The 8,752-nt window shown below is 56.0% G+C and overlaps 1 protein-coding gene across 2 annotated transcripts in view; it reads right to left on the bottom strand.

Moving 5' to 3' along the window:
* SPHK1 (sphingosine kinase 1) overlaps positions 1–1,512 on the bottom strand; it is a 5,588-nt gene extending 4,076 nt beyond the window's left edge. The window contains exon 1 of one of the 2 annotated variants that reach the window (XM_017884918.1): positions 865–1,512. The gene's annotated coding sequence lies outside the window, so the exon portion shown is untranslated. The remainder of the gene's footprint in view (positions 1–864) is intronic. The other variant, XM_017884921.1, reaches the window with a different exon arrangement.
* Positions 1,513–8,752: the final 7,240 nt, after the last annotated feature.

Raw genomic sequence — 8,752 nt, 5'->3', positions numbered from 1 at the left:
CGGCCGGGTGAGCTGCGGCGACAGGCAACGAGGCGCGGAGTCCCGGGCCCGGCCGCGAGCGCAGTGTCTGGGGCGCGCGAAAGTGACCGCGGCGCAGGCGGAGGCGCGGGCTGCGCGCGAACTCGTGTCGGAGCGAGCGCCGGGTGCGCGCGGTTCCGCTCTCCCGGGGGACCCTTGGCTTCACCTCGACGCCACGACCTTGCCGCTCCGGGTGCTGCCGGAGCCGGGATGCAGTGCCCCTTTTTCGCGCTCTGCCCCAGCCCATCCGGAATTCGAGGCCTGCACGACACCCGGTACGCCTCCCCAGGCCCGGGCGTCTCGCCCGCCGCCCGCCAGCTTCCCTTTTTTCTTCCTCCCCGGCTCTCCCACGGAGGTTATTTTTAACTTCCCGACGCCGCAGCTGGGCCACCGAGCCCGAGGCCGCCTAGCGCGCTGTCCGGGGCAGAGGAGGCGACAGGCCGGGGGCTCCGAACCGGAGACGAGCCTTGACAGTGTAGATGGGCCTACGGGCCCCCGTCGGGATTGGAAAGCCAAGCATGGGGGACGTGCCCCCCGCCCCCTCGGGCTCGGCGTCAAGAAGGGGCGCCGGACAAGCGCTCAGAAGTTGTCACCTCCTTGGAGGCCAGTGGGGACGCGCTTGTCAGTGTGTTTGTGATACACTTATCGCGGCAAGCCACAGAACGTGTGCGCGAGCACCTCGAGTTACGAGTTAGATCCCTAGGGGGTTACGGAGGAGACGGAGGAAGAAGTTGCCAAGGCCCATTGGTGACCTGCCCAGGTAGGGCCAGAGTTAGGAGAACCCAAGCCCCTGCGGGAGGCTGCGGGGCTCGCGCGCCCCCGCCGGCCCCACCCGCCCCCACACACCTCTCTCATCTCTTCTTAAAAGTCGAGAAGAGGCAGGTCCGGGAGGAGCACGCAGCCAATTAGCCGGGCGGCGCCCTGAACTCCGGCACGCCTCCGCGGTGTCTTCTCCGGGAGGACCCAGGCAGCTCGGCCCCGTTTCCCAACACTTGGGGGGTCAGACGGGCGGTACCCGAGAGTCCCCGGGCGGGTGGGGGGGCACAGGCTGGGACGCGGGGTCCCTGGGGCCGCAGCTCCGCGCGCGTCTCGGCGGGTGCGCCTTCGCCCTGCGCGGCCCCCGGGCAGTCCCCGCTGGGTCCAGAGTGTCCCGAGCGCGTTACGGTAAGGTGACTCAGCGACGCCCTCGCGGATCGAAAAACTCCGAGAAACAGGAACGAGGGGAGGGAGCACGGGCGTCATTCCCGACTCCTGGCGTTGCGGCGCGTGTCGACTGACGGGTCCTGCACCTCTGGGCCCCACCCCCACTTCCTCCCCCCAGGAATCCGGCGCGGGCGGGGTAGGGAGAGCTGCAGCCGCAGTGCCGCGGTCGTGCGCTGCGGGGACGCGAGCGGCTGCGGGAGGAGGGGGCTCCGCACAGGAGCCCAGGACCAGATCCGTCCGCCCCTCCCCTCTCCTTTTCCTTCTTCCCCTCCTCTCCCTCCAGCGAGCGTAGGGTCCCGATGTGGGCTTTGGTGCCTAGAAGACGCGAATCGGAGGCTGTGCTCCCGGAGATCTCAGCCTTCGAGGGGACTGGCTGAGGAGACTAGCTGGGGCAGCCTTCCCCCTCTGCTCCCCGCTCCGGAGAGCATTTCCACCAAATCTGAAAAGCTCCGTCATTAGCCATAGTCTGAAGAGGGAAAACTGAGGCACAGGGAAGCACTGTGAGTTCGTTGTGATAAAGCCCACCTGGTTTAGGGTCCCCCCCCTTTTTTTTCCCCTCCTGAGGCCCCAGAAAGGTCGGATCCTGCGCCTCCAGGCCCACTACCACCAGCCTTGAGTCCGCGGAGCGGGCGGGGGCGGGATTGACTGCAAACTGAGTTGGCAAGGGGAGGCGGGGCAGCCTGCTGGGCTCTTTATCCAACAGCCTCGGGGCCCCAGCTCCCCTCCTGGCTCTGGAAGGCCCCGCGGGAGGGAGGCGAAGGGCAAAGCCCTCTGGCCCCGGTTCCAGGCCGCACAATGGGTCCTCTGTCCTCCCTGGCGCCTAACCCCCTGCCCCCCTCACCTCCAAGGCCTTTGCCCCCCTCATTCTTGTCATTCACTTCCCCCAACCCAGGCCGTCTTTCTCCAGACCCCTTTCCCCTTCTCCCTTTCTAAAGAATTTGATCCTGTCTCCAGAAACTCCCCCAGCTGCATCCCTGCTCGGAGAGGCAGGGTTGGCCAAGAGCAAGATGGTTCCCCTTCCTACAGTTGCGGGTAGGGGGGCGGGCACTTGGATCTCTCAAGCTGCCAGCTTGGCCCGTGTCCCACTGTACTTTACTTCCTTTTTTAAAAGAGAAAAAAGGACAAGGTGGGGAGGGGGTGGGGGGGACCGAAACCCTGAGAGGTGAAGAGGCTTGCACAAGCCTCCAACCAGTTCCCCACAAAGCAGAGAAGCAAACTTATGAGCTCAGACCCCACGCTGAGAAGCCAAGTCCAGCCAGAGCTCCTCTCTGGGCCTCTCTGTATCCCAGGCTCTCTCTCCCTGAAGGGCAGGTATCTGGCGATCTGGTGCCTGATGGATTGCTTGCCGCAGAACTGTGGAGTCCCCCTGAGAAAGAGGCAGCAGGCCGGGCGCGGTGGCTCCCGCCTGTAATCCCAGCACTTTGGGAGGCCGACGTGGGCGGATCACCTGAGATCGGGGGTTCGAGACCAGCCTGACCAACGTAGAGAAACCCATCTCAAAGCCCGTCTCTACTAAAAATACAAAATGGCCGGGTGTGGTGGTGCATGCCTGTAATCCCAGCTACTTGGGAGGCTGAGGCAGGAGAATTGCTTGAACCCAGGAGGCGGAGGTTGTGGTGAGCTGAAATCGTGCCATTGCACTCCAGCCTGGGTGACAGAGCAAAACTCCATCTCAAAAAAAGGAAGGAAGGAAAAGAGAAAGAAAGAAAAGGAAAAAAAGAGAGAAAGAAAGAAAAGAAAGAAAGATGAAGCTCCAAGCCCTCCCCAGGCTTCATCCTGAGCCTGGACACAGCTGGGCAGCTGCAGGCAGAGAGGTCTGATTTGATCACAAACCCAGAGCTTGGCTTGCAGGTAATCTGTCTCACAGGTGGGAGACTTCTATCTTTCCCAGCCTCTCCCTCCTTGTGGGCAGCCTCCCCAGGGAGACACACCTGAGAACCCCCTTTTTTCTTTTCCAGAGAAAGAAAGCAGGCATTCAGCCGGCCTGGCCCCAGCTCTCCAGAAACTTGGAGTCAAGGCTGCCAGATGGCAAATTACTTGCTTTTATGAGGAGAGGATTCCTGCCATCTCACCCTTCCCTGAAGCTACCTTCCCCAGGAGATTTCAGCTCCCTAATTGCATGGCCTCAAGGCCTTCCTTGACCTCAACTTCTTTCCTTTTTTTTTTTGTTTTTTTTTTTTTGAGACAGAGTCTTGCTCTATTGCCCAGGCTGAGGCTGGAGTGCAGTGGTGCGATCTTGGCTCACTGCGACCTCCGCCTCCCAGTTTCAAGGAATACTCCTGCCTCAGCCTCCCGAATAGCTGTGATGACAGGCGTGAGCCACTGCACCTAGCTAATTTTTGTATTTTTAGTAGAGATGGGGTTTCAACATGTTGGCCAAGCTGGTCTCAAATTCCTGACCTCAAGTGATCCGCCTGCCTCAGCCTCCCAAAGTGCTGGTGTTATAGGCATGAGCTACTACTCCAGTTTTTCCCTTTTTATGGTATTTTACTGCCTGGGAGGTTGCAAGGACCAGGGAAGGGAGGTTCTAGCTCACAAGCTCTTTTTAAGAGCTTAGGGGCCGGACACGGTGGCTCACCTCTGTAATCCCAGCACTTTGGGAAGCCAAGGCGGGTGGATCATGAGGTCAGGAGATCAAGACCATCCTGGCCAACATGGTGAAACCCCCATTTCTACTGAAAATACAAAAATTAGCTGCGTGTGGTGGTGCGCGCCTGTAGTCCCAGCTTCTTGGGAGGCTGAGGCAGGAGAATCGCTTGAACCCGAGAGGTGGAGGTTGCAGTGAGCTGAGATGGTGCCACTGCACTCCTGCCTGGGGACAGAGCGAGGCTACATCTCAAAAAAAAAAAAAAAAAAAAAAACTTAGGCCTGGCCGGGCGCAGTGGCTCACGCCTATAATCCCTGCACTTTGGGAGGCTCAGGCGGGTGGATCACAAGGTCAGGAGTTTGAGACCAGCCTGGCCAAGATGGTGAAACCCCATCTCTACTACAAATACAAAAATTAGCTGGGTGTGGTGGTGTGCGCCTGTAGTCCCAGCTACTCAAGAGGCTGAGACAGGAGAATTGCTTGAACCCAGGAGGTAGAGGTTGCAGAGAATCAAGGTCGTACCACTGCTCTCCAGCCTGGGCAACAGAGCAAGACTCCGTCTCAAAAAAAGAAAAAGAAAAAAAAAAGCTTAGCGCTGCCCCCGCATGGCTTTCCATTCTCAGTTTCCTAGATATCATTTCCAGGTCAACCATGCCAGGCATTGGGGTGGAGGGGGTGCCACATGCCACACGTGGCCACATGTGGAGATCCAGAGGACCAGACTGGTCATGCAGGATTCTTGGCTGCTTGCAGGGAGTAGTGTGCTTTGCCCGAGTTTCTGTTTCTCCCCAGTGGTTGGACTACTATGAATGTGTGGTGGGGTGACCCTAGCTCTATCCCTTGGGTGATCTCCTTGTCTTTATCCTCCTTGCTGAGGCTGGAGACCCAGGTCTCTTCTGGGCCTCTGGGCTCTGTCTGCCACATGCCCTCACCTCCAGGCTGCTGACTGTGGCTGCAATTCAGGGCGTTTATCTTCGGAGCCCTCTCCGAAGGTGAGGGCTCTGCAGGTGGCGACCTGCAGCCCTACCCACTCCATTTGTCTCAGCTGCCTGCCCAGCATCTGTAGGTGTTTGTATTAGTGTCCTGGTGGCTTAGACAACAGAAATTGACTGTCCCACAGTTTTGGAGGTTGGGAAATCTGCAATCACGGTGTTGGCAAGATTGGTTCCTTCTGAGGCTGTGACTCTGTCCCAGGCCTGTGTCCTCGTGGTTTGCCAGCAGCCTTTGGTCATCCGTGACTTGCTACTGTATGGTCCCAGTCTCTGCCTTCATCTTCAGAGGGCCCTCTCCCTGGGAAAGAGCTGGAACTTGTTCTGTAGGGCCCGTGGGCCTGTTCTTTTTCTACTACAAATGACTTGGAGGGAAAACCAGTGAGTTATTAGGGCCCTAGTGTGAATCAGTGTTTCATGGGGTTTTTTTGTTTTTTGTTTTGAAACAGGGTCGTACATCCTCGTCACCCAAGCTGGAGTGCAGTGGCACAGTCACAGCTCACTGCAGCCTCGACCTCCTGGACTCAAGTGATCCTCCCACTTCCATCCCCTTTAGTAGCTGAGACTATAGGTGCATGCCACCAAGCCCGGCCAATTTTGTTTTTTGTAGAGACGTGGTCTCCTTATGTTGCCCAGGCTGGTCTCAAACACCTGGGCTCAAGTAATCGTCCCACCTCAGATGCCCAAAGCGCTGAGATTACAGGCATGAGCCACTGCATCTGGCCAGCGTTTCATGTTTTGAATGAAAAGATGTAACAATACCAGGTGTCTTGATAGAGGATAGTGTAGTCTCCTAAGGGTATAGGAGGAAAGGGGTTTCTGGCTGCCAGGCCTCCGTCCTCCCAGGCTTGCCAAGGTGTGATTTACTAGGAGGAGTTGTTTATGCGTGTGCTGGCAGCCGGACTTCCTGTGCTCCCGCTCCCTTGACTTTCACATGTTATCTTACTTCTTGCCTATGGCATTCTCAGCTTCCTGAGCAGATGGGTTTCTTCCCCAGTCTTTGGAAGAGCAAAGCTGAGTGTTGTGTTGGATGGTGTATTAGATTCCTATTGCTACACACAATTAAAATAACACAGACTTTTTATCTTGCATTTCTGGAGGTCAGAAGTATTAGGATGGTTGCTGATACCATTACTTTTAATGCCAAAAACCGCAGTTTCCCCAGGCCAGGCACGGTGGCTCATGCCTGTAATCCTACCACTTTGGGAGGTCGAGGTGGGTGGATCATCTGAGGTCAGGAGTTTGAGACCAACCTGGCCAACATAGTGAAACCTCCTGTCTACTAAAACTACAAAATTAGCTGGGTGTGGTGGTGCCCACCTGTAGTCCCAGCTATTTGGGAAACTGAGGCAGGAAAATAGCTTGAACCTGGGAGGCGGAGGTTGCCGTGAGCTGAGATCACGCCACTGCACTCCAGCCCGGGCGACAGAGTGAGACTCCGTCAAAAAATAAAAATAAAAAAAACCCCGCAGTTCCTTGTGCACCAACTTAATATAAGATGTACTGCAGGGCTGTGTTCCCCTGCCTTTTCTAGCTTCTAGAAGCCACCTGCATCCCTTGACTCAGGGCCCCTTCGTTTACCTCCAGAGCCGGCAACGTAGCGTCTTCCAGTCTATCTCTGTGTGACCTCTGCTCCCATTGACACAACTCCTCTGACTCTGACCTTCCTGCCTTCCTCATATAAGGACCCTGTGATGACATTCACCCCACCTAGAGAACCCAGGACAATCTCCCCTTCTCAAAATCCATAATCACATCTGCAAAATCCCTCTTGCCATAGAGGGGAACATGTACTCACAAGTTCCAGTGATGATGACATGGACATCTTTGAGGGGTTTTGCCAACCACAAACGAGTAGGGAAATTTAGCCTGGGAACAGTGGCTTTTGGGCTCCAGAACCTTCATTTCTGACTCCTACCCCCTCCCCAGCTCTACCCAAATGAACACAAACCAGGAACCTGCCTTCCACCAAAGAAGCATTTGTGGAGTGAGGCTGGGGTGGAGACATATTCCTGTAGACTTTGTGGTGTTTGGTTTATCCAGCAGAAGCCCCTACAAAGAAAATTGGTTTCCATTTTTGAAAACGACCCTAAAGGGAGAAATTGGCAACTTTGCTAAACGTAGTAATTACAGGATCACAAAACCCCAACTTTGCACCTGAGGAAGGGGTGGAAGCAGACCAGCCCATCCATCTGCAGCCTGGGAGAATTCCCCACACTGCTTTGCAGGAAGGGCTTGCTGCTGGCACAGGCCCCCTGGGCATGAAATGGAGGTTGGAAGTGTGTGGCCCTCCCAGGTCCTGTCCTGTGCCAGGCTGGACCAGGCTGGCCACACTGAGAACCACAGCCAGCAGGAAGAGCCATTCACTGGGAACGGTTCACAGGCCCCCGCTGACATTAGCTCCCGTGTGGGCCAAAGTGGGCTCTGGTCTGGTCAATATCCAATCCCACATCCTGGATACTGATGAGGGGAGAGGCGGGTCCCCTTCTGCTGAGGCTACAGCCAGCACCCCCATTCCACCCCACTCCGCTTTTGTGTTTACCCCCGTGGGTATCCTGGTTCAGAGACCTCAAGGGAAGAGAAGCCCAACAGCTGTGTGTCAAAACACCTCAGGCAGTTCCCAAAAGGAAAGCTAGGAAGCAGGAGCCAGCACCTCTGCACAGGGAGCAGGAAGGCCGAGCTGCGTTGATCTCTTAGCAGCCAAGCTGGAGCATCAGGCTGACGGGATGGGTGTGTGCAGTTTTCCAGGGGCTGTTTGTTTTGCAATGTTTTCCACTTTCACATTTCTGAAAAGCTAAAATGTGACCTTGGGTGGGTCCCAAAGCAAACAGACAGTGGGCTGAATGTGGCCCTGGGCCAGGCAGGGGATTTGCACTAATGGCCTGGGCTGTTTCCACCCACCTGAGGGTGGACCCCCATCTGCGCTAAGGGATGGTGAAGTCCTTTGTCACCCTGGTCACAAACAAGCCCAAGCTTCCTTTGGAGACACGCAGTTGAGGCGCCCGGCTGGCCACCCAGGGGTTCACTCCTTTCCTCTATTCCCCCCACTGCCTAGATGGAGTCTTGCTCTGTCACCCAGGCTGGAGTGCAGTGGCGCAGTCTTGGCTCACCGCAACCTCTGTCTCCTGGGTTCAAGCAATTCTCCCGCCTCAGCCTCCTTAGTAGCTGGGATTATAGGCACGCGTGACGCCCGGCTAATTTTTATATTTTCAGTAGAGACGGTGTTTCACTATGTTGGTCAGGCTGGTCTCGAACTCCTGACCTTGTGATCCGCCTGCCTTGGCCTCCCAAAGTGTTGGGATTACAGGCATGAGCCACCGCCCCCCACCCCACCCCTTTCTTCTTTTACCTAAACATGCAGCCACTCAGACTTCCTGGATTGATGCCAATTAGTGGAGGGACTTGGGGGCAAAGAAGGGTGTGGACGTCCTATTTCAACAAGCTGGAAAAGACATGGAGCCTGGAGCAGGGATTGCCCTCCCCTGTGCTCATTATCCACATGCCAAAAAATAGAAATTCCCCTCCCCTGGAGGCTTGTCTTCTGAAGGTCAAACCCTTCAATTCTTTCCAGACACAACCCTGGTAATTTAAGTAATGATTAGACAGGATGGGCTGGAGAGCTGGGGCTGGGGAGGAGCGCTTAGGACAAGGGACGCCTAATTCCAGGCTGGTGCCCATGAGCCTTTGTGCAGCTACAGGAGTGACATTCGGCTGATCTGACAGGAGAGTTGTTTCAGACAGCAGAGTTCCTTGTTCTCTTTGCTCATTGCCCTAAAGTCCTGATCACGGCAACGTGACTGGCATCTTGAGAATGAGTTAAGATGTCATTTTTCCTTCAAGGCACCATTTGATGATCCTAGCAGTCCCTGAAACTCACCATTTTGAAACTGAATGGGTAACCAAGTGATTACCTTTATAGGTGCTGGGGAGGTTGATTTTTTTTAAATTTATATAT

This window comes from Rhinopithecus bieti, unplaced genomic scaffold (assembly GCF_001698545.2).
Source record: "Rhinopithecus bieti isolate Rb0 unplaced genomic scaffold, ASM169854v2 scaffold_13400, whole genome shotgun sequence".
Taxonomy (NCBI): domain Eukaryota; kingdom Metazoa; phylum Chordata; class Mammalia; order Primates; family Cercopithecidae; genus Rhinopithecus; species Rhinopithecus bieti.
The sequence above is the reverse complement of the archived record's forward strand: the minus strand, read 5'-3'. Positions and strand labels throughout refer to the sequence as shown.